Source organism: Cnephaeus nilssonii (assembly GCF_951640355.1).
Source record: "Cnephaeus nilssonii genome assembly, chromosome: 16".
Lineage (NCBI taxonomy): Eukaryota > Metazoa > Chordata > Mammalia > Chiroptera > Vespertilionidae > Cnephaeus > Cnephaeus nilssonii.
The window spans coordinates 4624928-4651814 of NC_137087.1; the positions used below are offsets into that span (position 1 = coordinate 4624928).

At 56.7% G+C, this 26887-nt stretch overlaps 1 pseudogene across 1 annotated transcript; it reads right to left on the reverse strand.

Annotated features, from left to right (window-relative positions):
• Positions 1 to 856: 856 nt before the first annotated feature.
• Positions 857 to 20114, reverse strand: LOC307112505 (synaptotagmin-15-like; annotated as a pseudogene). The gene is made up of 7 exons: positions 20004 to 20114; positions 7146 to 7436; positions 5038 to 5253; positions 4670 to 4715; positions 2513 to 2754; positions 1446 to 1601; positions 857 to 881 (listed from the first exon to the last, which is right to left on the reverse strand). The product of its transcript is annotated as a synaptotagmin-15-like (transcript).
• Between the last annotated feature and the right edge of the window lie 6773 nt (positions 20115 to 26887).

Consider the following 26887-nt stretch of genomic DNA (forward strand, 5'->3'; position numbering starts at 1 on the left):
AATAATATGAGCTGACATTCCATGAGCCACTTTTCTAAACTTCAGGAAACTTTCTTGAGGGAGATAAAAAAAATGGTGGCAGAGTAAGTAGATGTTACACTGACATGCTCCCAGGACCAAACTGGAATTGCAACTAAAATACAAAAAAACAACAACCATCTGAATAATCAACTGAAGACTAGCTGGAGAGAATCCTGATAACCAAAGATGGAAAGTGAAGACAGCAATAGAGACTGGTAGGAAGGGCACAGGCACAAAAGGGCTGGCTGGGCTCCCACAGACAGCAGCTGAAGTTTTGGAGAGACATCTCAGCTGTGGGGGGTTCCCACTGAGAACTCTGGGTCTAAACCCTCAGCTGGGCTCCCCAGCCCAGAGCACCAGAACTGAGAAAGGTGCCCATATAACACCTGGCTGTGAAAAGCAGCAGGATTGCTATCTGCCAGCCAGAGCTGATTGGAAATTCAGGCATCCTCTTAAAGGATCAACACACAAAATTTCATGTGCAGCCACTCACCTTGGGCTCTGGCAGAGGGATGGCAAAGTAGAATGGAGTTGTGTGAAGAGAATCCAGGGTTGAGGGCTCTGGGGTTGGAGCTCAGAGGACAGCCATCTCAGTTTCCTGTGCTGAGTCATTCTCTCATGCTGCAGGGGACATCTTTCTCAGGCAGAATTTTGCCACCCATGTGGTTTTTACTTGGGAGGCAGTTGCCCCACCCTTTTGGAAAACCCATTGTGCCATCCTGTGGGGTTTCTGAGGCCAATTATGAGACTAAGAATAATAATTAGCTTATAGGCAGAAGTAATTGCCCACCCTGTTGGAAAATCTATGGCTCCACTTGTGGACAATCACCTAAGGCTACTCAGGACTAAATCCAATCAGTCTGCAGATAGAGGCTGATCACTGGAGGTTTAGGTCTTTGCCTGATCTAATTAGTCAGAAACAGTGTTTGACACTGTCCTGCACTAGAGATTGGGAGGCATGGAAGATCCACCTAATACAGGGAGCCAAAATGGAAAGACAAAAATAAATAAATAAATAAATAACCCTCAACCTCAAATGAAAGAACAAGAGAATTCTCCAGAAGAAGAGCTAAATGAAATGGAGATAAGAAATTTAACAGACATAGAGTTCAGAATAATGATGGTAAAGATGCTCAACAGCATGAAAAAATATTAGGAGAAGCCAATGATCAGATTGGTGAATTGGAAGACAGGGTAGAAAAAAATCACTCAATCAGAGAACCAAAAAGAAAAAACAATTAAAAAATAGGAGGACAGCTTAAGGGAGCTGTGTGACAACATGAAATGTAACAATATTCACATAACAGGTGTGCTAGAAGGGGAAGAAAGTGAGCAAAAGCTAGAGAATCTGTTTGAAGAAATAACAGCAGCAAACTTCCCTAACCTGGTGAAGGAAAAAGCCACACGGGTTCAGTAGGCACAACCTCGGAGAGTCAGGCCAGGTCAGGTTGGGATCCATGGTGCTGCAGAGTGAGTGCCAACACTTCTCCAGCTCCCTGGGCTTGCTGAGCATCTTGTCCCAGTGCTCCAGCTCTCGGCCTCGGGTGTACATGTAGGGCCACCACCCCGCGGCCCAGTGGCTGGCTTTCTGCAGGAGGAAAAGCACTGTGACTCTCCGGAGTGTGGAAGGCCCATCACCTCAGGCATTGCCAGTGCCTTCTGCCACCCCATCTCCCTCCCTCTCCCTCCTACCCTTCCCCATCTGTCCTCCCTCCCCCTCCTGTCCCCTCTTCTTCTCCCCTCCCCCTCTTTTAGTACTTCTCCCCTCCAAGGAAGCAGCCAGCTCCTTCCCTCTTTTAATTTCAGCTGACTGACCCCAAAGAGATCCTAACTTTGCCCTGGAGCTGGAGATGGCAGGATTGGGAGAGGGGGGATAAATCCAGGGAAGAGCCAGTCTTTGGGGACACCACTTCGCTCCTCATTCCTTACTGGGCCATTTTAAGCCTGCCTCACATCAGAGCTGAACTAGGAGCCCCTCCAGAAAGAAGCCTTCTTTCATCAGCCCACTTAAACATTCAGGGGGAACATTCGACAGAACTTTCACCTCCATTGTCACAGTGGAGAAGGGTCTTAAGCTCTGGCCCACGAGACCAGTCAGCTCCGCTCCCCTAGACAGTGGCTGTGGACACGGGTGTGGGCAGTGGGGAGAGCTGGCTGGGGTGACTCCCAGGACATAAAGGCTTGTTGGAAGGCATGGGCAATGCAGGGCACGGAGTGACACGGCATAGGTCACCGGCCGGGGGAGGCAGCCATGCTGCTCCCACCCTCTGGCAATCTGCCACAGGAGGGCTGGCAGGAGTCATCCCCTCTCTAGGGTGCCACAGGCAGTCCCACGGTGAGAAAGCTGGTGGGGATCCAGCTCCCTCACTGGCAAGCCCTGCCCGTGGGCCTCCTTAGGCAGGGACGGAACAGAATCCATGGGCTCTCCGTGTTCTCGCTGCCTGGGTGCTCAGCAGCCCTGCTTGCCCACTGCCCCCCACTGGGTGTGGGGATGGCCTGATTGCCCGTGGGCACTCTGCAGCATGGCCAGGCTCAGGCTGACAGTGCCCAGTTCTGCGGGCTCAGCCTGGAAGCTGAAGGTCTCGCTGTACACAGGATTGGCAGAGCCCAGCACAGCCTAAGTCTTCTTGCACTTGACAAACTTATGGTTCATCATCGACACTTTGACAAACACACCTGAGGGGCAGTGCAGATGGAGGGCTGAGAGGAGCTGGCAGGGGCCCAGCCTCTGGCCTGCGGGAGGTCTGGCTGGGGGGCACATGGACCCCATTACTCACAGCCACTGTGGCGAGAGGGCTGTGGCCAGAGGGCGTTAAGAGAGGAGACAGGGTGATTAGTGTGCTGCCTTGGGGCACAGGACACTCAGCTCCTGCCTCTTCCTTCCTCTCTGCCCCCGGAGCACCCAGGGCTTGGCTGGCCCTTGTTGGCAGGAGGCTGGCCCGCACACTCATCCCTCCCGCGAGGTGCTGGGTTCTCAGGTGCCCTGAGGCCCCTTAAACACCTTCTCTGTCAGAGAGCCAAGTTTTTGAGGGTGGGGCTCAGATGGGTTTTGGATCAGCAGTGGGAGGTTCAATGCCAACCTGCTGATGGTGCCAAGACACATGGCACACAGTATCTCACAGATGCAAAGACACGCGGGTGACAGACAGCCGTCACTCAGGGAGACACGCGGGTGACAGACAGCCGTCACTCAGGCAGACACGGGGGGCAGACAGCCATCACTCAGGCAGACACGGGGGGCAGACAGCCATCACTCAGGCAGACACAGGGGGCAGACAGCCATCACTCAGGCAGACACGCGGGTGGCAGACAGTCATCACTCAGGGAGACACGGGGGGCAGACAGCCATCACTCAGGCAGACACGGGGGGCAGACAGCCATCACTCAGGCAGACACGGGGGGCAGACAGCCATCACTCAGGGAGACACGCAGGGGGCAGACAGCCATCACTCAGGGAGACACGTGGGTGACAGACAGCCATCACTCAGGCAGACACGCGGTGGCAGACAGCCATCACTCAGGCAGACACGCGGTGGCAGACAGCCATCACTCAGGCAGACACGCGGTGACAGACAGCCATCACTCAGGCAGACACGCGGTGACAGACAGCCGTCACTCAGGCAGACACGCGGTGACAGACAGCCGTCACTCAGGGAGACACGCGGTGGCAGACAGCCGTCACTCAGGGAGACACGCGGGGGGCAGACAGCCATCACTCAGGGAGACACGCGGGTGACAGACAGCCATCACTCAGGGAGACACGCGGGGGGCAGACAGCCATCACTCAGGGAGACACGCGGGTGACAGACAGCCGTCATTCAGGCAGACACGCGGGGGGCAGACAGCCATCACTCAGGGAGACACGTGGTGACAGACAGCCATCACTCAGGCAGACACGTGGTGACAGACAGCCATCACTCAGGCAGACACGCGGGGGGCAGACAGCCATCTCCTTGCTGGAGGCCCTCCAGGTGGTGGATGTGAGGGGTGAGCCGGTGCAGGGCCCCTGCTCCTCCAGCTCTGGGTTGGGAGTTTGGGGGAGCAGAGCGCCCTTGCTCTCCGGACTGGAGCACCTCTTGCGGAGGCCTCCATGCCTGTGTCCAGGGGACTCCTGGGCAGGGAGGGGTGAGCCTCACCCTGCAGGAACCAGATCCCCTCACAGAAGGGCAGGAACAGTTCAATCAGCTAAGACCCTGCCTTTGCAAAAGGGAGGGCTGACTTGGTCACAGGAGTCTTAGGGGACTTGGTGGAGGCCAAGGGGATGGTGCACTGGGTTCAACATGAGGAAGTGGCTCCTCACCCCGATGTCCATACAGGGGAGTATGCAAGCAGAAGCTGGATGGCCACGGGGAGGGCGGCTCAGCCCCACCCCCAAGCGCCCTGGGTGGGATGTGTCCCGGGAGGAGCACTTGCTGTCACGGCTCCGCTGGTCCTGGAGCCCCAGGCCCTGGGCTCCCAGCGCGGCCAGTGGGGCGGCTCGGGCCGTCCTAGCTGAGGCAGAGCTGGAGGCGCCAAACTCCAAGGGAGGCTGGGAGGCGGTGGGAGGCAGGGCACCAGGGGGCAGGCTGTGGAAGAGCCGGGCCCCTCCTTCCTCCCGGCAGTCAGGCCCCGGCGCCACGTGACCACCCGCCTCCTCCTTGAAACCCACCCGCCGTTTTACAGACGGAGAAGCTAAGGTCTGCAGAGCTGGGCATCTGCGAAGACCACACAGAGGTGAGGACAGAACTGAGGCTTCACTCTCAGGTCTGGGGGTCCCAAAGCCTACCTGAGCCGTGGGGTTTTCCTGGGGCTGAGGGAGGCAAGTAAATACAGTCCTTGATGTATCGCCTTCCACAGCTGTCTGATCTGGATGTGGAACCCACACACGGATTCTTCAAATCACTCCAGGTAATCTGACGTGCAGGGCAGAAGGTCCTCAGCATACCCTACCCAGGGGCGCCTCCACCCCACCCTCCCATCCAGGCACTTGTAGGGGTGGTGGGCAGATGCCCATGGGAGTGTGGCCTGGATCTTTACCTCCAGGCTCTCAGCCTCCAGGTCTCTGCAGATAATGCACCGACAGTCAGTTTCATTGCTCAGGGGGAACAGCCCCTGGCCCAGGAGCTGGTGCTTCTGCGTGTCCACATGGTACACCGGGAACCTCGGCACCTCTGAGTGATGCTCGTGCTAGAGAGGTAGGGCTGGGCTGAGGACACGCGTGGGGACAAGAGATGGGTGGCGTGGCACACTGTTCTGGACACAGGAGCTTTTGGTGAGGGGTGTTTCAACCAGAGACTTGAACACCCTAAACCCAGGCATCTTCGGGGACCCTTCACAGCAGCTTGGCCAGCACAGCAGGAGGTGGGAATGTGTGCCAGAGTTTTGCCATGCAGAGTGTGGTCTGAGGGCCAGTGGGATTCACTACCCTCTGGACCTTGTTAGGAATGCAGGACCTTGGGACCCACCCCAGAGCCATGAAGTAGAATCTGCTGATTCACAGGGGAGGGAGTTTAGAGACAGGAGGCAGTGGTAGGGAAGGGGGTCCATGGGAGAGCAATGCATCCGTGATGGGCAGCGACGCTCCAAGCCGCCAGGTTGTTTATCTCACACACACAGAAAGGAGGAATGTTAATAGACAAGGGGAAGAAGAAGAGGGGGCACCGGTGAGCCTTGAACTTGGAAACTGATACCATACAGGGAAAAGGGGGAAAGTGGCCCATTAGGAAAACACGGGGGACATGAATTAAGGAAGGGTCCAATTAGAAAGTTATGGACAGACAAAGAGCTGCCAGCATTTATAAACCCAAAGACCAAGAAACTCAGAGGACTAGGGTTTTCCATTTTAGAGAGAGACAGCAGGGTTTTCTCAATTTGGGGACCCCTCCCCAGGGGTAGTCTGTATACGCTTGCAATAAACTTCCGCATTTTTGCTTAAAATCTTTTAGTCCGCAAATTTTATTCTTCAAACTTCATAGAACAAGAACCCGAAATGAGAGTCCGAGCTTGCCATTCCGCACATCCACAGGACCGCCCAGTGCTTTGCCTGAGCACAGAAGTATGGGAGGTCCCGCGTGGAGCCCAGGGAACCCGCCCGTCCCTGCTCTCTGAGTTGGGTACCCCAACTTCCCTCTTCCTGAGAATCAGTCTCCTCACCTGCGAAATGGGACAATGGTTCTTTCTGGGTTGTAAAACCCACACAGTGTCTGACCTAAGACAGACTGTCAATTCATATTGATTTTCCTTCCTCTTCTCCTTCCCTTCCCACTTAAAGCACAAGAGAGGGTCAGGAATGTTAGCGCAGGGACAGGGAGAGGTGATGACTGGAAAAATAGGTGTGTGAGTGTGACTGTGGCCATGCTGAGTAGCGGCCTGCAAACCTTGGTCTTGCTTCCCGACAAGAACAGGCTCACCTGCGCGTTCACACAGCCTGGGCCCAGCAGGACGGCCGGGGTCTGGCCTGTGCCGCCCCTCTGCTCAGCTTTTGGCCTCAGGAGAGTGAGAGCCAGGCCCCGGCCTCTGCGGGCACCCTCTCCCTGGATGCTGACCTGCCACCCCTTACCTTGCCGGCACGCCAGTTGCCCAGCTCTTAGACACGACACGCTTGTCCAAGGCCTCTCTGCAGCTCCTGCAGCTGGCTCCACATCAGTCACCTGCTGCGGCTCCCTCCCAGGCCGCCATGAGCTTAGCTCAGTGTCCTGACAGCCCAGCACCTCCCGACCCTGAGCCAGGCAGCCCACGGGCCACAAAGGCACCTGCCCAGGATGGCTCTAGGTCCTGAGCTGGCCTCTGATGGGATAGGCGAGCTTCTGTCCCCATTCCATGGGGCCCAGGGGCTCAGCCTCTGCCTTCCTTGGATATCCTTGCCAGGAACCCCACGGTGCTGCAGGGCTCTGGGGGCTTCCTCCATGCCCCATGGGCCAGGACCTGGCATTCAGTAGGTGATTCCATGCTTTCTCTTTGTCTCCTCCAGGCAGCCTGGCCAGGAGGAGCCTGGACCTCTGTCACCGCGCCCCTGTCACCCCCCTGAGTCTTTCCCCGGCCCTTCCAGGGGAGCTCAGGGCTCCGGCAGGCCTGGGCGTGGCTCCGCAGCAGGGCCCCGGCTGGCACTGGGGCTGGGCTCTCCTGCTCAAGCCTCTCCTTCCCACGCTGCCTGCTCCAGGGGCCGCACCTGGAGGACCAAGTGCTCATCAAGCTGCGGGTTGACAGCTTTGTGTTTGGTCTTGGATGGCAGGACGCGCCCTCCTCCGGCAGCAGGTGGAGCTTCACCAGGGATGCAGGTCTGTGAGGGTGCCCACAGCCACCCGCAGGCCCAGCCCCACCCGCAGCCGCTCTGCCTCCCGCTGGTAGTCTGCGGAGAACCACAGCCGCCCCAGGCAGCCCTCCGGTAAGCCGGTCTCGCTCGTGTCCTCCAGGAACTTGTACGTGGTAGATCCTCCCTTCCCCCAACTGGTGGACGGAGTATGACGTAACCTGCACCTGCGGCCTGGACATTCCTGAGCACCTAACCAGGCACCTTATATGGACTAGACCAGTGATGGGCAACCTTTTGAGCTTGGTGTGTCAAACTTCGCCAAAAAACTGAGCATAACTCGGGTAGTGTGTCACTTTGAGGAAAAAACTAACTCCAAGACTCTAGTCGCAAATGTTTCATCCTCAGGAGCAGCAAATGTTTCATCCTCGGCATGCGGCCGCGTGTCATCAGAAATGGCTACGTGTGTCAGTGCTGACACGCGTGTCATAGGTTCGCCATCACTGGACTATACACTGAACCACCAATCAGCACCTGCCAAATACTCTAAGCCTCCGGTTCCTAAGTCCCTAATCATGTGCCTTATATGAAACCACCAATCAGCACGTGCCGAGTACCCTACGCCCCATCCCTTCCCTCTCCTCCCCTCAAAAGGCGCCTTCACCCCTGCACACGTGCTCTCTTGCTTTGGGAGGCAGCCCGGCAGGGGTCCCTCTGCCCTAATGAAGCCTGTGTCCTGGTTCTTCCGCCCTCTGTCTCATCTTTCATTTGGTGCCGAAACCCGGGACCCCCGCCTGGGCCCTGCCCCAGGTGCGGAAGGGAAGCCACTGGAAATCAGACTGTAGTCTGGCCCCTCCGGTTCAGGCCTCAGCCAGTCCATCTCTCAGTACAGCTCTGGTTGACGATTCCCACCGCACACACATCTCCCGCAACACAGGCCCTGGGAGGTCGGCAGGCAGAGGAAGGCAGAGGCCTGGGCTTCACTGCCCCTCGCCCGGCCATCCCTTCCCCATCCCGTCGGGGCTGAGGCCGCACCTGACCACAGCCGCTCCACTGGCTTCTCCAGACTGAACACAGCCTCCCTCCAGTGCAGCTCCTCCTACCCTCCGGGGCCGGTGGATGGGGGGCCGGTGTGGACGGGGGGCCGGTGGATGGGGGGCCGGTGTGGACGGGGGGCCGGTGGATGGGGGGCCGGTGTGGACGGGGGGCCGGTGTGGATGGGGGGCCGGTGTGGACGGGGGGCCGGTGTGGACGGGGTGCTGGTGGATGGGAGGCCGGTGTGGACGGGGGGCCGGTGGATGGGGGGCCGGTGTGGACGGGGGGCCGGTGGATGGGGGGCCGGTGTGGACGGGGGGCCGGTGTGGATGGGGGGCCGGTGTGGACGGGGGGCCGGTGTGGACGGGGTGCTGGTGGATGGGGGGCCGGTGTAGACGGGGGGCCGGTGGATGGGGGGCCGGTGTGGACGGGGGGCCGGTGTGGATGGGGGGCCGGTGTGGACGGGGGGCCGGTGTGGATGGGGGGCCGGTGTGGACGGGGGGCCGGTGTGGACGGGGTGCTGGTGGATGGGGGGCCGGTGTGGACGGGGGGCCGGTGGATGGGGGGCCGGTGTGGACGGGGGGCCGGTGTGGATGGGGGGCCGGTGTGGACGGGGGGCCGGTGTGGACGGGGGGCCGGTGGATGGGGGGCCGGTGTGGACGGGGGGCAGGTGTGGATGGGGGGCAGGTGTGGACAGGGGGCCGGTGTGGACGGGGAGTAGGTGTGGAAGGGGTCCAGGTGTGGACGGGGAGCAGGTATGGACGGGGGCCGGTGTGGACGGGGGCCAGGTGTGGACGGGGGGCTTGTGTGGACGGGGGGCCGGTGTGGATGGGGGGCCGGTGGATGGGGGGCCGGTGTGGACGGGGGGCAGGTGTGGATGGGGGGCAGGTGTGGACGGGGGCCGGTGTGGACGGGGGCCAGGTGTGGACGGGGGGCTTGTGTGGACGGGGAGCAGGTGTGGACGGGGTGCAGGTGTGGACGGGGTGCTGGTGTGGACGGGGGGCAGGTGTGAACGGGGAGCAGGTGTGGACGGGGGGCAGGTGTGGATGGGGGGCCGGTGTGGACGGGGAGTAGGTGTGGACGGGGTGCAGGTGTGGACGGGGAGCAGGTGTGGACGGGGGCCGGTGTGGACGGGGGCCAGGTGTGGACGGGGGCCGGTGTGGACGGGGGCCAGGTGTGGACGGGGGGCCGGTGTGGATGGGGAGTAGGTGTGGACGGGGTGCAGGTGTGGACGGGGAGTAGGTGTGGACGGGGTTCAGGTGTGGACGGGGAGCAGGTGTGGACGGGGGCCGGTGTGGACGGGGGCCAGGTGTGACCGGGGTCTTGTGTGGACGGGGAGCAGGTGTGGACGGGGGGCCGGTGTGGACGGGGTGCTGGTGTGGATGGGGGGCAGGTGTGGACGGGGAGCAGGTGTGGACGGGGGGCCGGTGTGGACGGGGAACAGGTGTGGACGGGGGGCAGGTGTGGACGGGGTGCAGGTGTGGACGGGGGGCCGGTGTGGACAGGGAGCAGGTGTGGACGGGGAGCAGGTGTGGACGGGGAGCAGTGTGGACGGGGGGGCCGGTGTGGACAGGGAGTAGGTGTGGACGGGGAGCAGGTGTGGACGGGGGGCCGGTGTGGACGGGGAGCAGGTGTGGACGGGGGGCCGGTGTGGACGGGGAGCAGGTGTGGACGGGGGGCCGGTGTGGACGGGGAGCAGTGTGGACGGGGGGCAGGTGTGGATGGGGGGCCGGTGTGGACGGGGGCCAGGTGTGGACGGGGGGCTTGTGTGGACGGGGAGCAGGTGTGGACGGGGGCCAGGTGTGGACGGGGGGCTTGTGTGGACGGGGAGCAGGTGTGGACGGGGGGCCGGTGTGGACGGGGAGCAGTGTGGACGGGGGGCAGGTGTGGATGGGGGGCCGGTGTGGACGGGGGCCAGGTGTGCACGGGGGGCTTGTGTGGACGGGCAGCAGGTGTGGACGGGGAGCAGGTGTGGACGGGGGCCGGTGTGGACGGGGGCCAGGTGTGGACGGGGAGCAGGTGTGGACGGGGGCCGGTGTGGACGGGGGCCAGGTGTGGACGGGGGGCTTGTGTGGACGGGGAGCAGGTGTGGACGGGGTGCAGGTGTGGACGGGGTGCTGGTGTGGACGGGGGGCAGGTGTGAACGGGGAGCAGGTGTGGACGGGGGGCAGGTGTGGACGGGGGGCCGGTGTGGACGGGGAGTAGGTGTGGACGGGGTGCAGGTGTGGACGGGGAGCAGGTGTGGACGGGGGCCGGTGTGGACGGGGGCCAGGTGTGGACGGGGGCCGGTGTGGACGGGGGCCAGGTGTGGACGGGGGGCCGGTGTGGACGGGGAGTAGGTGTGGACGGGGTGCAGGTGTGGACGGGGAGTAGGTGTGGACGGGGTTCAGGTGTGGACGGGGAGCAGGTGTGGACGGGGGCCGGTGTGGACGGGGGCCAGGTGTGGCCGGGGTCTTGTGTGGACGGGGAGCAGGTGTGGACGGGGGGCCGGTGTGGACGGGGTGCTGGTGTGGACGGGGGGCAGGTGTGGACGGGGAGCAGGTGTGGACGGGGGGCCGGTGTGGACGGGGAGCAGGTGTGGACGGGGGGCCGGTGTGGACAGGGAGCAGGTGTGGACGGGGGGCCGGTGTGGACGGGGAACAGGTGTGGACGGGGGGCAGGTGTGGACGGGGGGCCGGTGGATGGGGGGCAGGTGTGGACGGGGCCCGGTGTGGACGGGGAGCAGGTGTGGACGGGGAGCAGGTGTGGACGGGGGGCCGGTGTGGACGGGGAGCAGTGTGGACGGGGAGCAGGTGTGGACGGGGGGCCGGTGTGGACGGGGAGTAGGTGTGGACGGGGTGCAGGTGTGGACGGGGAGCAGGTGTGGACGGGGGCCGGTGTGGACGGGGGCCAGGTGTGGACGGGGTCTTGTGTGGACGGGGAGCAGGTGTGGACGGGGGGCCGGTGTGGACGGGGAGCAGGTGTGGACGGGGGGCCGGTGTGGACGGGGAGCAGTGTGGACGGGGGGCCGGTGTGGACGGGGAGTAGGTGTGGACGGGGAGCAGGTGTGGACGGGGAGCAGTGTGGACGGGGGGCCGGTGTGGACAGGGAGTAGGTGTGGACGGGGAGCAGGTGTGGACGGGGGGCCGGTGTGGACGGGGAGCAGGTGTGGACGGGGGGCCGGTGTGGACGGGGAGCAGGTGTGGACGGGGGGCCGGTGTGGACGGGGAGCAGTGTGGACGGGGGGCAAGTGTGGATGGGGGGCCGGTGTGGACGGGGGCCAGGTGTGGACGGGGGGCTTGTGTGGACGGGGAGCATGTGTGGAAGGGGGCCAGGTGTGGACGGAGGGCTTGTGTGGACGGGGAGCAGGTGTGGACGGGGGGCCGGTGTGGACGGGGAGCAGTGTGGACGGGGGGCAGGTGTGGACGGGGGCCGGTGTGGACGGGGGCCAGGTGTGGACGGGGGGCTTGTGTGGATGGGCAGCAGGTGTGGACGGGGGGCAGGTGTGGACGGGGGGCCGGTGGATGGGGGGCAGGTGTGGACGGGGGGCCGGTGTGGACGGGGTGCAGGTGTGGACGGGGAGCAGGTGTGGACGGGGGCCGGTGTGAACGGGGGCCAGGTGTGGACGGGGAGCAGGTGTGGACGGGGGGCTTGTGTGGACGGGGAGCAGGTGTGGACGGGGGGCTTGTGTGGACGGGGAGCAGGTGTGGACGGGGGGCAGGTGTGGACGGGGGGCCGGTGGACGGGGGGCAGGTGTGGACGGGGGGCCGGTGTGGACGGGGTGCAGGTGTGGACGGGGAGCAGGTGTGGACGGGGGCCGGTGTGGACGGGGAGCAGGTGTGGACAGGGAGCAGGTGTGGACTGGGGCCGGTGTGGACGGGGGCCAGGTGTGGATGGGGGGCTTGTGTGGACGGGGGGGCCGGTGTGGACGGGGGCCAGGTGTGGACGGGGAGCAGGTGTGGACGGGGAGCAGGTGTGGACGGGGAGCAGGTGTGGACGGGGGGCCGGTGTGGACGGGGAGCAGGTGTGGATGGGGGGGGCCAGTGTGGACGGGGGGGGGCCGGTGTGGACGGGGGGGGGACAGGTGTGGACGGGGGGGGGGTGCTGGTGGACGGGTGGGGGGCCGTGTGGACAGGGGTGCCGGTGTGGACGGGGGTTGGAGGGGTTGGTGTGGACCACCACCCTGCCACTACCACCCATGCGGGGCGGCGAGGCGGCTGAGTGGGGACACAGGGTTATGTGTGGGGAGAGGGAGGGTCGCTCTTGGTTCACAGCCTTGAAGGTTGCGCCCAAAGACCCAGCCCGGGCCGGCTCGCAGGAGGAGGCCGGAGGCGGCAGGAGGCGGCAGGGGGTCTGGGCGGGTCGCGGTGAGCTGAGGTCCCGCACAGGAGGGGTCTGGGAGCCTTGGGATGCCGGTGGGCACAGGACACGTGGCTCTCTCTTTTGGGGGTCTGGACTGGTGTGAGGTGAGGAGGGGTGACCTCGCACCCCGGAACTGCCCCAGCGGGGTGGGGCCTCTCTCTGCCCTGGCCCACACCTGCTGGGAGCCTGCTGTGGGCGGCCGGCCCCCCGCCTTCCTCCTCCCGCAGACCGGCCCTCGGAGGCCGCCGGGGCTGGGGTGTCTGAGGAACCCGCAGGCCTCTGCCCTGTGGGCGGTGTTGGGGGCCTGGGGGCCCCCGAGGCTTCCCGGTCCCTCCCCGCAGGTCTGAGTCGGAGGTCTGCGTTAGTTTCTGTTGCGGCTGTAACAAATCACCACAGATTTTGTGTAAAACCACGTTTGTTCCCCCACAGGGGGCAGGGCTGCGTGCCTGTCCCGCCTGCCTTCGGGGAGCCGCCTGCAGGCCCTCGCCCGCAGCAGGTGGCTGAGCTTGGCACCCCTTCACCACAACTTCCTCTGCCTCCCCCCAGGGCCTTTGGGTCACCGGCCCTAACCTCCCACCGCAGGACCCTCACCTCCCGCGCCTGCAGTCCCTTAGCCCCTGAGGTAAGCTATTCCCAGGCCCCCGGAACTCGGACATCGATGACTGGGGCATTGGGGCAGGGACCACCGTGCTCCCCGTCCGGAGGGAGGCTCAGCCCGGCCTCCTGCTGCCTGCAGCTCCCGCTGAAAAGGCTGGGGCCAGGCAGCTAGCAGGGTCCGCATGCCTCTGGCAGGGTAACCCTTCCGCCATCGTGACCTCCCAACCCCCAGCGGCCGACGTGGCCTGACTCCCCTGAGGGGGCCTGGTCCCATCCCCAGCCAGTGCCTCCATGGTGGGGCCTGCACTGTGCTCGCCTCCTTTGGGTGTGGGGTGAGGGTGGGTGCTCCCGGAAATGGAGACTTGTGGCCAGTGAATGTGCCAGACCCAGAGGGGTGACCCTGGAGCCTTTCTAGGGCTCCCAGCATCCTCCCTGGCCTTTCCCCTCACCACCCCCATCCAAGTCCTGCAGCTCTTCCTCCTCCATCACCAGCATCACCTTCCCCAGGTCTCCATCATCCCTTCCCTGGAGCGCCCATCCCCCTCCTCTGCTCTTCACATCCCATCTTCTACCCCTTCCCCAGCTTCTGCCCTCCGGGCCCCCCTCCATCCCTGTACAGTGCTTAGTGCCTGTGACTGTCACCGCCTCTCTCTCAGACCAGGACGTCCGTGGAGGCAGGGCTGTCTTATTCAGCTCAGCATTCCCGTGCCCGCCTCTGGGCCAAGGCTGTGCTGATGGTGGGGGAAGGGCTTGTGCCTCGGAGGAGCTTCCCGCTGGCTCCTGCCACCACCACCCATGCATCCCACACGTCCTGGGCCAGTCTTTCCGTCTGATAGGAGCTCCTCGGCCTGGCTCTGGAGACCAGCTGCTGGGCCTTGCTCTGTCTGCAAACACCTTCCACACCCAGCCAGCCTGCTGAACTTCGAGTCTTTTTCCTCCATTGGGAGATGAGAGCAGGTGGCAGGAAGGAATTCACCTTTCTTGCTGCTCCTTATGTTCTGGACATCGTGATGCAGGCTCCAGGTACCGGACCCCATCGGTCCCCACTTCCTGTCGGCCCTGCAGGGTAGGACCACCCCCCAGATGAGGAAGCTGAACCAGAGAGGTTCCAGGGCCCACCCAGTAAGTGGTGGAATGGGACCTGTCAGCTGGCCCCTCTTCTTTCCTCCCCACTGACCAGTGAGGGACCCATGCAAGGGCCCAGGAGACCATTTGCTGTGGAGATGACCATGAACTGGGCCAAGAGCTACAGTCACTGTGGTCGGTCTCCCCTCCGTCCACTGTCCCCCGGGTCTCTGAGACCAGGCTGGCGTGGAGCCAGCGCCACAGAGCAGAATGGCTTCCTGGTGTGCTGCTCCCTGCTTTCCCATCTAGTTCCTTCCTGGGCTCCTGGGAGCTGGAAACTCTGGGAACAGCAGTCGACAGGTTTCTCTTTTCCATGGCCAAGGGAAGACATATTTTCACTGGCAAAGTGTTTCCAAGGAGGGTTCAGGAAGTCCAAGTGTTTATTTTTAAAATATTTTTATTGAAATAAGAGAGGAAGGAAGAGGAGAGAGAGATAGAAACACGAATGAGAGAGAATCATTGATCAGCTGCCTCCTGCATGCCTCACACTGGGGATCGAGCTGCAACCCGGGCATGTACTCTGACTGGGAATTGAACCATGACCTCTTGGTTCATAGGTCGACGCTCAACCACTGAGCCACTTTGGCTGGGCTCTTCCTCTATTCTCTGATGATGTCATAAGGTGGGCTGACTTATCCTTAATTCCAGAGGTAGGCTTGATCCAGAGCTGACCAGTAAGAGCATCACATTCCTTAGGCCACAGTGATGGGATAAGAGCTGGGCAGTGATTCATATTAGTTTGCTATGGCTCCGCTCCAGGCTACAAAGTTTCAATTGTAGAAGATAAATAAATCCCAGATACCAGGGCCTCCACTTGGGTTGCCAGGGGGCGTGGCTGGCCTGCAAACCACCACAGGCCCCTCGCCCAGGCCGCCCCACGTCCCAAGGGAACCCCTACCCTGATCCGGGACATCCTTCAGGGCAAACCAGCTGGCCCCCACCCGTGCACCAGGCCGCTATCCTATCTAATAAAAGAATAATATGCAGATTGACCATCACTCCAACACACAAGATTGCTGCCCTCATGTGGTCAAAGATCCTGCCCCCATGTGGACAAAAGATGGCCAGCAGGGGAGGGCAGTTGGGAGGGACCAGGCTGGCAGAGGAGGGAAGTTGGGTGTGACCTGGCATGCAGGGAAGGGCAAATGGGGGGGGGGGGACCCAGGCCTGCAGTGGAGAGCAGTTGGGAGGAACCAGGCCTGCAAGGGAGGGCAGTTGGGGGCAATCAACCCTGCAGGGGAGGGCAGTTATGGGTGACCAGGCCGGCAGAGGAGGGAAGTTGGGGGCAAACAGGCTGGCAGGGGAGCAGTTAGGCATCAATCAGGCTGGCAAAGGAGTGGTTAGGGGGTGATCAGGCTGGCAGGCAGAAGTGGTTAGGGGCAATCAGGAAGGCAGGCAGGTGAGCAGTTGGGAGCCAGCAGTCCCATATTGGAGAGGGTGCAGGCTGGGCTGAGGGCCCCCCTCCCCTGTGCACGAATTTTGTGCACTGGGCCTCTAGCATATATATAAAATATATTTTTATTGTTTCAGAGAGAAAGGGAGAGGGAGAGAGAGATAAAAAAATCAATGATGAGAGAGAATCATTGATCAGCTGCCTTCTGCATGCCCCACACTAGGGATTGAGCCCATACCCTGGGCATATGCCCTGACCAGGAATTGAACCGTGACCTCCTGGTTCATAGGCCAATGTTTAATCACTAAGCCATGCCAGCTGGGCCACTTTCACCACTCTTATTTAACATAGTACTGGCAGTAATAGCCACAGTGATCAGACATAAAAAAGAAATTAAAGGCATCCAAATTGGAAAGGAAGAAGTGAAACTGAAACTCTCAGTTTTCACAGATGATAGGATATTATACATAGAAAACCCTAAAGAATCCACCAAAAAACTACTAGATTTAATAAATGAATTTGACAATGTAGCAGGATACAAAATTAACATCCAGAAATTGATGGCATTTTTATGCACCAATAATGAATTCTCAGAAAGAGAAACTAAACAAACAATCCCATTTATCATTGCAACAACAAAAAAATTAAGATGCTTAAAAATAAACTTAACCAAGAAGGTAAAAGACCTGTATTCAGAAAACTACAGGATTTTGAAAAAAGAGATAGAAGAAAATATAAACAAGTGGAAGAATATACCTTGCTCATGGATTGGTAGAATTAACATCATTAAAATGTCCATACTACCCAAGGCAATCTACAGTTTCAATGCAACCCCTATTAAAATACCAATGGCATATTTCAAATATCTAGAACAAATACTCAAAAAATGTATATGGAACCAAAGAAGATCCCCCATAGTTGCAGCAATCTTGAGAAAGAAAAACAAAGTTGGGGGAATCACAATACCAGATAAGTTAAACTACAAAACCACTGTAATCAAAACAGCCTGGTACTGGCACAAGAATAGGCATGTAGATCAATGGAACAGAACAGAGACCCTAGAAATCCATCCAAGACATTATGCTCAATTAATATTTGACAAAGGAGGGAAGAACATACAATGAAGTCAAGAGAGTCTCTTCAATAAATGGTGTTGGGAAAATTGGACAGATACCAGCAAGAAATTTAAACTTGACCACCAACTTACACCATACACAAAGTAAACTCAAAATGGATAAAAGACTTAAATGTAAGTTGTGAAACCATAAAAATCCTAAAAGAAACCATAGGCAGCAAAATCTCAGATGTCTCTCATAGCAACATGTTTATGGATACATCTCCTAGGACAAAGGAAACTAAGGAGAAAATAAACAAATGGGACTACATCAAAATAAAAAGCTTCTTAATAGCAAAAGAAACCACCATCAAACTGAAAAGGGAGCCCACTGCCTGGGAGAACATATTTGTCAATGATACATCTGATAAAGGGTTAATATTCAAACTATATAAGGCACTCATACAACTTAACAAAGAAAGACAAACAATCCAATTTAAAAATGGGCAAAGGACCTAAATAGATACTTCTCCAAAGTGGACATACAGATGGCCAAGAGACATATGAAAAAATGCTCAGAGTCACTGATCATCACACCTCACACCTGTCAGAATGGCTACCATCAACAAATCAACAAATGACAAGTGCTGGAGAGGATGTGGAGAAAAGGGAACCCTAGTACACTGCTGGTGGGAATGCAGACTGGTGCAGCCATTATGGAAAACAGTATGAAGTTTCTTCAAAAAATTAAATATGGAACTGCCATTTGACCTAGTGATCCCACTTCTAGGAATATATCTTAAGAAACCAGAAACACCAACCAGAAAGAATGTATGCACCCGTATGTTCATAGCAGCACAATTTACAATAGTTAAGATCTGGAAACAGCCCAAGTGCCCATCAGTAGATGAGTGGATAAAAAGCTGTGGTACATTTATACCATGAAATATTATGCAGCAGTAAAAAAGAAGTATCTTTTACCCTTTGAGACAGCATGGAGGGACCTGGAGAGTATTATGCTAAGTGAAATAAGCCAGTTAGGGAAAGACAAGGATCACATGATCTCACTCATATGTGGAATCTAATGAACCAAATAAATTGATGATCAAAAATAGACCCAGAGTCATAGAAGCATGAAAAGACTGTTTATCCTCAGAAGGAAGGCAAGGGAGGGTAGGTGGGAAGAGATAAACCAACAAACTTATATTCATTTATGCATAACCCATGGACACAGACAATGGGGTGGTGAAGGCCTTGGGGGTGGGGAGAGGACAGGAGCAGGCTGGAAGAGGTTAATGGGGGTCGGGGAGGAGGACCTATGTAATACTTTCAATAACAAAGATTAAAAAAACAACTGTGGTAATTTACACCATGGAATACTATGTAGCCTTAAAAAAGAAGGATCTCTTACCCTTTGAGACAGCATGGAGGGACCTGGAGAGTATCATCCTAAGTGAAATAAGCCAGTCAGAAAAAGACAAGTATCACATGATCTCACTCATATGTGGAATCTAACAAGCAAAATAAACTGATGAACAAAATAGATCCAGAGACACAAGCATAGAACAGATTGTGGAATCTCAGAGGGAAGGTGAGGGAGAGTGGGTGGGTGGGAAGAGAACTTGTATGCTGAACCGCGTCCAGCATGACCAGGGGTGAAACTGAAGAGGGTGGTGAAGGATTAAAGAAGACAGACAAGAGAATACAGCTGGGGCTAGGTGGATCACTGCGCCTGGATGAGGACACAGAGAGACCCAGCCTGCAAGCCAAAGCTTTATTTTATAGTCAGATCACACAAAGCAAAACAAGGGAAGTGGTCAACATGTTTACAATGTTCTTGTGAGTTTCACTTGTTTTGGCAGCACTTGCTGCACCTCCCACAGCCCATTAGCTACCCAGGAAGGAGCAAGGGAGGACTATAAGGTCAAGATTAATTATGCTAGGAGGGCTCTGCCCTCCAAGCTGGGACTTGTTTGTGGCCCTATAGCCCCTCCTTACAGTATGCATATATGCATAACCCCTGGACACAGACAATAGGGTGGTGAAGGCTTGGGGCGGGGGACGAGGGTGGGCTAGAAGGGGTCAATTGGGGGGAAAAAAGGGGACGTATGCAATACTTTCAACAATAAACATTTATATGAGTAAAAATAAAAACACAGTGATTTCTAACCTTTTTCATCTCATGGCACACATAAACTAAATACTAAAATTCTGTGGCAAACCAAAAATATATTATGTTTTTTGCCTATCTGAAAAAAATAGGTATAAATTTGATTCATTCACACTGGATGGCTATTGTTGTGTTGGCTGCTGTCATTTTTAAATTTGACAGCCTAAGCCCTAGCCGGTTAGGCTCAGTGGATAGAGCGTCGGCCTGCAGACTGAAGGTCCCGCGTTCGATTCTCGTCAACGGCATGGACCTTGGTTGCGGGTTCCCTGGCCCTGGTCGGGAGGCAACCAATCAATGTGTCTCTCTCACATCGATGTTTCTCTCTGTCTCTTCCTCTCCCTTCCACTCTCTCTAAAAATCAATGGAAAAATATGGTTGAGGATTAACAACAACAAATGATAATAAATTTGACAACATAAGAGAAAAGTGGTCAGTGCCCCTAAGTAAAGAGTCAGGTAATGCATGCTTTAAAAATTACTGCGGCGCACAGGTATGTCCACCGAAGCATACTGGTTGGAAATCGCTGCATTAAGACATGTCTCCAGGAGGTGCTAGGGCCTTGGGGATCCAAGGTATTTAAGCAGCAGAGATTCTGTGTCAGTAGAGGGCGCTAGTAGGTAGAAAGAGCCTGGACCCTCAGGAGGGAGGTGGCACCTCTTGCTCCAGGAAGGAAGCGATGCAGCCATGAATATCCCTGGGCCTATCTTCCTTGTGCCTAAGGACTTTCCAATTATGGTTCAAATCCACATGTATCCTTATAATAAACCCATTTTTTAAAGCAAGCTTTAGTTGGTCTTGACTCTTGCAAGACTCAACTCAGGCATCTGCCTTCCATGTTGCCTCCACAATACTTCAGGCTTAGATGAAGACTGTCACTGAGGCTGCTTTTGGTAGCAAGGGTTAGAAATCTAACCTAAACTAGTTGAAACTCAAAGGACAGTTCTAGCTTCCTTAGTTGAGAAGTCAAGGGAGGAGAGCAGCCTCAGCTGTAGCTGGAGGCGGGGCTTGGGCATGTCCTCAGACCTGGCTTCTCTCTCACCCGCATGGTGTCGCCCTCTGGGCTGGCCCCAGTGTCAGGCCTGTGGAAGACGGTGGCTTCGGCCCCCACGTCCCCTTGCGCAAAAGGGTGAGTTTCCTCCTCGCTGCTCATCATTGGCTCTATGGGACACATGCTTAGCCTCTGGGCCAGGGTATGTGAGGCAGTGCTTGATCTGGGCCTGGTCATATGCTCCTCCTCTGAGACCCACCTAAAGCACATGGCTGCCAAGGAGAGGGGTGAGTAAATTTTAAAATATAGGTTGAGCTGCTGGAAGAGAGACTTCAAATTAGATTGCCTTAAGCAAGACAGACGTTTCTTCCTCCTCTGCCTGAAGGTAAGCAGCCTGGGCGCCCTACCGTGTTGTCTTGCTATCCCTGGGTACAGTGCAAGCATGTCAAACTCATGGCCCACAACCAATATTTTTGCGGCCCAGCCAATATAACGGTATGTAAGAAACGTTTAAATAAAAAGTTTGTAATTTAATTTTTACAATATCCTGTTATACATAATTATTAATAACGAACTACAATGTTTGCTAATGACTGATTATTATAATCGTGTTGCATTCATTTTCCCTTACGCACCTTACACACAGGCGCACCATTTCTCTCCACTTAAACTAGCAGCAAATATTTTAGCAGCCAGTGGCCACGTCATTAGTCTTGTACTGACTTGTTTGGTGTGCACAACAGGAACGATTTCTCTTTCGGAGAACAAGGAAAATAGGTTTATTTGTATTACACTTATTAATTTGTGCAGTTATTCAGAGTCTGATAAGTTAATGTTCAAGAAAAAATATTAATTTTTATTAAAATGTTCTGTTATTTTATGTTAATGATTACTCATTTATTTCAGCCCTTTGTATTCAGCATGTCTCTATCGGAATAAACCTACATTTCTATGAAAATTGAGGCTTTGTTTTTTTGTGACCACATAAATGTGAACCTTGTTATTTGGCCCGTGTTAGCCTTGAGTTTGACGTGCTTGCTGTGGTGCATCCATGGGCTGAGATGCCTCCCACCTCTGCTACCCAGCCTGCAGAAACAGGAGTGGGTGGGAGGGCTTACCCTTCCGGTAAAGGCAGCACCTCCTGCGTCAGTCCCACTGGCCAGTTAGTTGGCCAAACAAAGCTTCCAGGAAGATGAGGAAAAATAGTCTTTTCCCCCGGATTTCTATGTCCCCAGATGAAAAGCAGAGATTCTTAAACATAGAAGGAAATCATGACCATTGGGGACAATCAGCAGGCTCAGCCCCAGTCTGGCCCTTTAGCCAATTAAACATCTGTTTTCCCTGCCCATTCTTCCAAAGCTTTGAAAGCCCTCTCCCTGGGAGGCAACCCCAAATGATACAAACCGGCTTAGCCCCAAGAACTCATGCCAACCAGGGCAGAGGGAAAGGGCAAGGCCCATTCCTTCCGGAGGGCGCGGCTGCAGGCCGGCATGCACCGCTCTGACACCTCCCTGGGCAGACTGGTCACAGAGCATGCCTTGCTGCACCGAGGCTGAGAGTGTGGTCTGGACTCTGAGTAGGCCTGTCCTCAGGTAGAGGAGTTCTCTTACTGTAGAAGGGGAGAGCATGTATTGGGGACAATTAGCAGTCTCTGTCTTGGGATGATCCCCCAAATGAAACGAGGGATGGATTGTAGAGAGCTAGTAACCCTCCTTTGGAAAACTCCTGTTTGAAATTGCTCTTTGAACTACTCTGTTATTCTTAGACAGTCTCTTATTCTGTAGGTCCACTCTGTTATTTTTAGATAGTCCCTTATTCTATAAAATAACTGTTTTAGTTTGAATAATAGAAAAAGATAAAAACTTAGCTGTCTGACCTTGCAAGCTAGCCGTCTAACATAATAGGCAAATACTGATAATAATTCCCACATTCTCATACAAGTGTTTGTTCATTATGTATCCAAGGTCACAAACTATCCGCAAAAATAACTTACACAAAGCTCTTTGTAAAGTCAGCAGAAGGTCCGGAAAAACCACATTTGGGAGACAAAGAACTGGAAGCATATAAATAGAGAAAGCTTCCTCCATGTTGTTGGTTCAGAATTTGACAGATATTCTGCTCTGAACCCACGCACAATAAAAGGCTCCTAATGAATTGGCTTGTTAAGGCTTCTCGTATCTAACTCGCTGATTTACGATCCAACACTGAAAAGCAACAGATGTCCACTATAGTGCCTCTCCTTTGTGTGCCCAGCCCTTTCTGTCTCCATTAATCACTCTGATCTAAATGTCTGTTTGTCCGTCTGTCACTGCTGTCCCTGAATCCCTCATCACACAGGCCTTGAGGTCAAGGCATGTCTGATTCAGCATGTATTCCAAGTGCAGCCTAGGACTGGCACTCGTAAGGGACTCAGTAAACTATTTGTGGGTGAAACTGAGATGGCAATGGGTACTCCTGGATAAACTAACTGCCTCCCCCCGCCCCTCAGCATCTAAATACTAGGGCCTGGGAAGTCAGTGTCTTTTTCACTCAAGGAAGGATGGCTAGAGGAGTCTCTCACACGCTCGTGTTTTTTTGGTCTGAAAAAGAGACTATTCAACTAGTCAAAGCTCTCTGACACTTAGGCATCGATGGCACACGGACACATTTGAACTTCCAGTGTCTCCTTTTCTGAGACCCTGAGAGATGCTCCCCCAGGGGTCTTCTGGGTTTGGGGCCACCTCATTGTCATTTTGCCTTTGGTCTAGCAAGAGCAGCTTGGCATTCCTCTACTCTGTGACTCTGGAGGGACTGTCAATCATAGGACAGTGCCCCGCCCTCCCAGGAGGAGCGCATTGTCAAGCAGCATCAGCAAGATTTGGTCTGTGGATCCGGAGATGTGCGGATGTAGATTTGGCGCAGCTGGCACCCTTGTTTCCCAAGAGGAGAGCCTGTGTAAGGATGAATCTAATCCAGAGGGAATTGGAAAGAAGGGGCGAATGAGGCAGAGCCATGGCCACATCATGTGAGCTTTTAGCTTTAGCAATGCTCAAAGCTGGAGTTGATGAATTCTCTGATTTTCCTGAACTATACAATATTAGCCCTTTTATTCAGCATTCAGTCTGCTATACTATTGTTCAATAGGCAAGTCAGTTAACTTAAAGACAGTTGGGAAGCAATCAGATTCAGAATTTTTCTAAATAGACATGATTTCCCTCTTCTTTTGCAAGTTGCCTTTCCCACACTTAAACACTTAACTGACAGCAGTTTTTGTAACTCACTTTCTAAAACGTTTAACCTAGTTTTCACAGGAACAAAACTCTTTTCAGTCATATTCTATCCATTTATGTGCTATTTAATTACATCCAGGAAGGCTGTGGCCCATGACTCTTCCTTTCTCTCTTCCAAAAGTGAGTCCTAATGAAAACTTGTTCTTCTTGGGTGAGGATTCTTCCTGTGGGCATTACTGCTAGCCACAAACATCACCTGGGCCCAGCACCGTTTGGCCACAGGCTCTTCCACTTTCAGTAATGACTGTTTCAAAACGCTTCCACTTTCCTCCTCCAACCTTTCCATCTTCCCCTTTCCCTCTCAGCACAAGAGCTTGCCTTTTATTTCACAGAGAAAACAGAAACCATCAAACTTCAACTTCAAGACCTAGTCACTTACCTAGGTCTCCATCATTTCTCCTGGCTCGATGGAGAAGCCACCCTGCTCCTGCCCCACGTGCTCTGGGTCCTGCCCCACGTGCTCTGGGTCCTGCGCTCGGGACCAGTGCCAGCGGAGGCGCCTGCTCTCGTCTGTTCTTCACCCACTCCCTCTCCACGGCCCTCTCCCTGCTGTCAAACAGGCTCAGTCTGTTACAACGTGCAGTGGATCTATCTGTGTCTGGCCACCCAGTTTCCATCCCCCATTCTGGGAAAAAGTCCAGTGTGTGTGGTCCTGGTGGGACGTGGGTGCTTCTAAAGAGAACCCCTTGGCCAGGCATCTCTCTCCATCCAAGGACAGAGCACACGTGGCTGTGGGGCAGCCATGGAGCTCCTGCTCCCCTGGGACTTTGGATCTTGAGCAGAGAGGCACGTGAAGGACAAACTGGAACCCTCCTTCGCGTGGTGGCGACAGGCGTGGCAGGAGTGGCTCCTTCTGTGGGGAGCCACTGTCTCAGAAAACCTGGCTTTGCTTCAAAGAACCAAGATAAACTCTCCAGGATTGGCTTCCATTCTGAGCTCCCTGCATTTTTCTCTTAAAAACAGCAACACGCTTTTATTGAATTCAGAGAGAAAGAGAGAGAGAGAGAGAGAGATAAAAACACCAACGATCAGTGAGAATCATGGATCGGCTGCCTCCTGCTCGCCCTACACTGGGGATCAAGCCCGCAACTGGGCATGTGCCCTGACCCAGAAGTGAACTGTGAGCTCCTGGTTCATAGGTTGGTGCTCAACCACTGAGCCACGGGGTCAGCAGTCTTCCCTTTCTGAGCTTAACTTACCCAGAGCTGTTTTCTGTTGCTTGAAATCAAGCCTATTAAAAAGTAAACCATAAATCAGAGCCAAAACCAAAACACCTCTCTCTTGACTTCGTGTCCCTTCCCAAGTGACAGCTTTCTTCCTTCCCCCCGTATGGCTGTGCTCGAACCAGTGCCTGTACCGGGCAGCCTTCGGTTCTCCCCTCCACTCCGCAGTCCTCTTCCGTGGCGTCTGCTCCAGCGCCTCATCGAAGCTGCTTGCTCTCCGTGCCCTGGTCACGCAATGCCCAGTGTCCCTCTTTCTCTCCTGGCTGCCCCTCCTCAGTCCTTGGCCACCTGGTTACTCCCAGCTGGGGCCGGGACCTCTTCCCTGCAGTGTCCCCGAGGACCTTACCCACTCCTGCCACGTCAGGGACCTGTGCCGGGATGCCAGGCCTCCTAGGACACGCAGTCCTGTGTGCTCCACATGCCTCTCCACCGGGGTCTCCTCCCCCCCACCCCCCGCGCCCCCACTGGACTCCTGGGCGCAACATATTTGCTCTCCTGTCAGGTTTCCCAGTCTCAGGAAATGGCACTTGGGGAGAGCCTCCTCTCTGCACCAAAGCAGCCAACAAACCCACCCCCACACCATGCAGTCCTGGCTTGTATCTCCAAAACCTGAGGTAGGAGGAACCTGAGAAATATTTGATCAAATGACTGATAGCAGCAAGAACACTCTACAGAAACTTCCACAAACCCCGTCTTCTGCACAGCCCTGTGAGACAAGTATAATTATCGTCACTCTGCAGGTGAGGAAATCGACACTCAGAGATATGAACAGTATTGCCTGGGTGTGGGACTGAAGAGCAAGTGAAGGTGGGGGAGCTGGGATTGCAGTTTACGTCTGACTCCCCGTCCTGGCTCTCCCTGGGAAGCCGGGGAGCTTCCTTGACAGATGGAAGAAGAGGACCGGGTGAACAAGAGGCCGAGCTGGGAGATGCTCAGGGAGCCGGGGGCAGGCCTAGCCTGCTGCGTCTGCAGGCACCCGGGGTGGCAGAGACTGCGGGCACCCAGCTCCAAGCGGCCTCTGTGAAACACTCGAGGTAAGGGGCGGGGAGGGTCCCCAGGTGCCCAGGTTGCTGGAGCCCAGGTTTCAGTCCCAGATTTGACACCAACTCTATGTAACCCCATGTAACTCATCCCTTCTTGGTGCTCAGTTGACTTCCCTAGAAAGACTCAGTGAGAGTTCTGAGATGGGGAAGGACGGGTCTTAATCCTGGGCAGGAGTGGGTGGTGGCCTCAGCGAACAAATCCCACATTTGTCCCCCTTGACAGGACCCCTGCCAGGCTGTGTGTTGGGGAGGCCAAGGCCTGGAGCCTCCACTTGGACACCCCTGTTGGCTTCAAGTGCTCAGGCCACCCCGCCCCCCTCCGCCCCCGGGGAGCCACCTGCAGGCCCTGGACTATGCACTAAGACCCCACTAGAAAGGATCTTGCTGAGTAGACCCTCCCCACCACCAGGGAGGCTGGAACTGACCAGGGTGGGGAGGGCAGAGAAGATAGGCGTGAGGCTTCCAGGCTTCAGAAGCAGGGGCTCAGGCTGGGGGAGCAGCTGAGGTGCCTGTGGTTAGAAGCCAGGCAGGGAAGCATGAGGGCGTGACCCACAGGGCCAAATGCTATGCCGACATAGTAGCACCTGATGTCTTCTTGTGTCCATGGGGCAAACTGGTGAGGGTCAGCTCAGAGCTGCAGACAGGGGTACTAGGGCTGGGGCAGGGGAGGGCTCCACAGGCAGAGAACACACCCAGGCATGGGTGGCTGGGTGCCAGGTCAGAGCCACACCTGCAGCATCCTGCCTCACTGCCCTCTCCTGGGCGAGGTGGCAGTCTGGGGGCTCCTGAGGACTGAATGGTGCAGGCCCTGCCTGGGCTCCCCTCTGCCTGGCTCACAGGGCCGGGGGCTTCCTGCAGACGCCCTGGGCTGCAGTGCTAGCGGGGCTGGGAGAGGCCGGAGGTGAAGCTGGGCCCGAGGTCTTCCCAAACCAGAGGAAGTGGAGGTGGCTCCTGGGCCACTGGAGGAGGGCTGCGGACTCCTCACCAACAGCCGCACAGGAAATCCGAGGTCCCTGAGGCTGGGCCAATGGACGAGGCCGACGATGGGGCCGGAGATGGGACAAACCCCTCTTACCGCTGGGCCCAGGGGGGGTGGTAGGAACCTGCTGAGGGCGGGACGGTCGTGGGGGAGGGAGCCCGCTCCGGGGCTGGGGCCGCTGTTGAGCCTGTGCGACCGGAGCCGGGCCAAGGACCGTGGGAGACGCCAAGTTTAGGGACCAGAGCCCGCTGGTCCCAGCGGGGCGGGCCGGGGCGGGCGTTCCCAGGGCCCGGACGGGCTCCGGGGGTGGTGGGGGGAGTGGGAGCGAGGCTAGGCGTTGCGGGCTGCGGGGCGGCGGGAAGGGGTGCGGGCTTCGGCGGGTCCGGCTCACCCCGCACGGGTATGGCGCACGCCGGGGCCG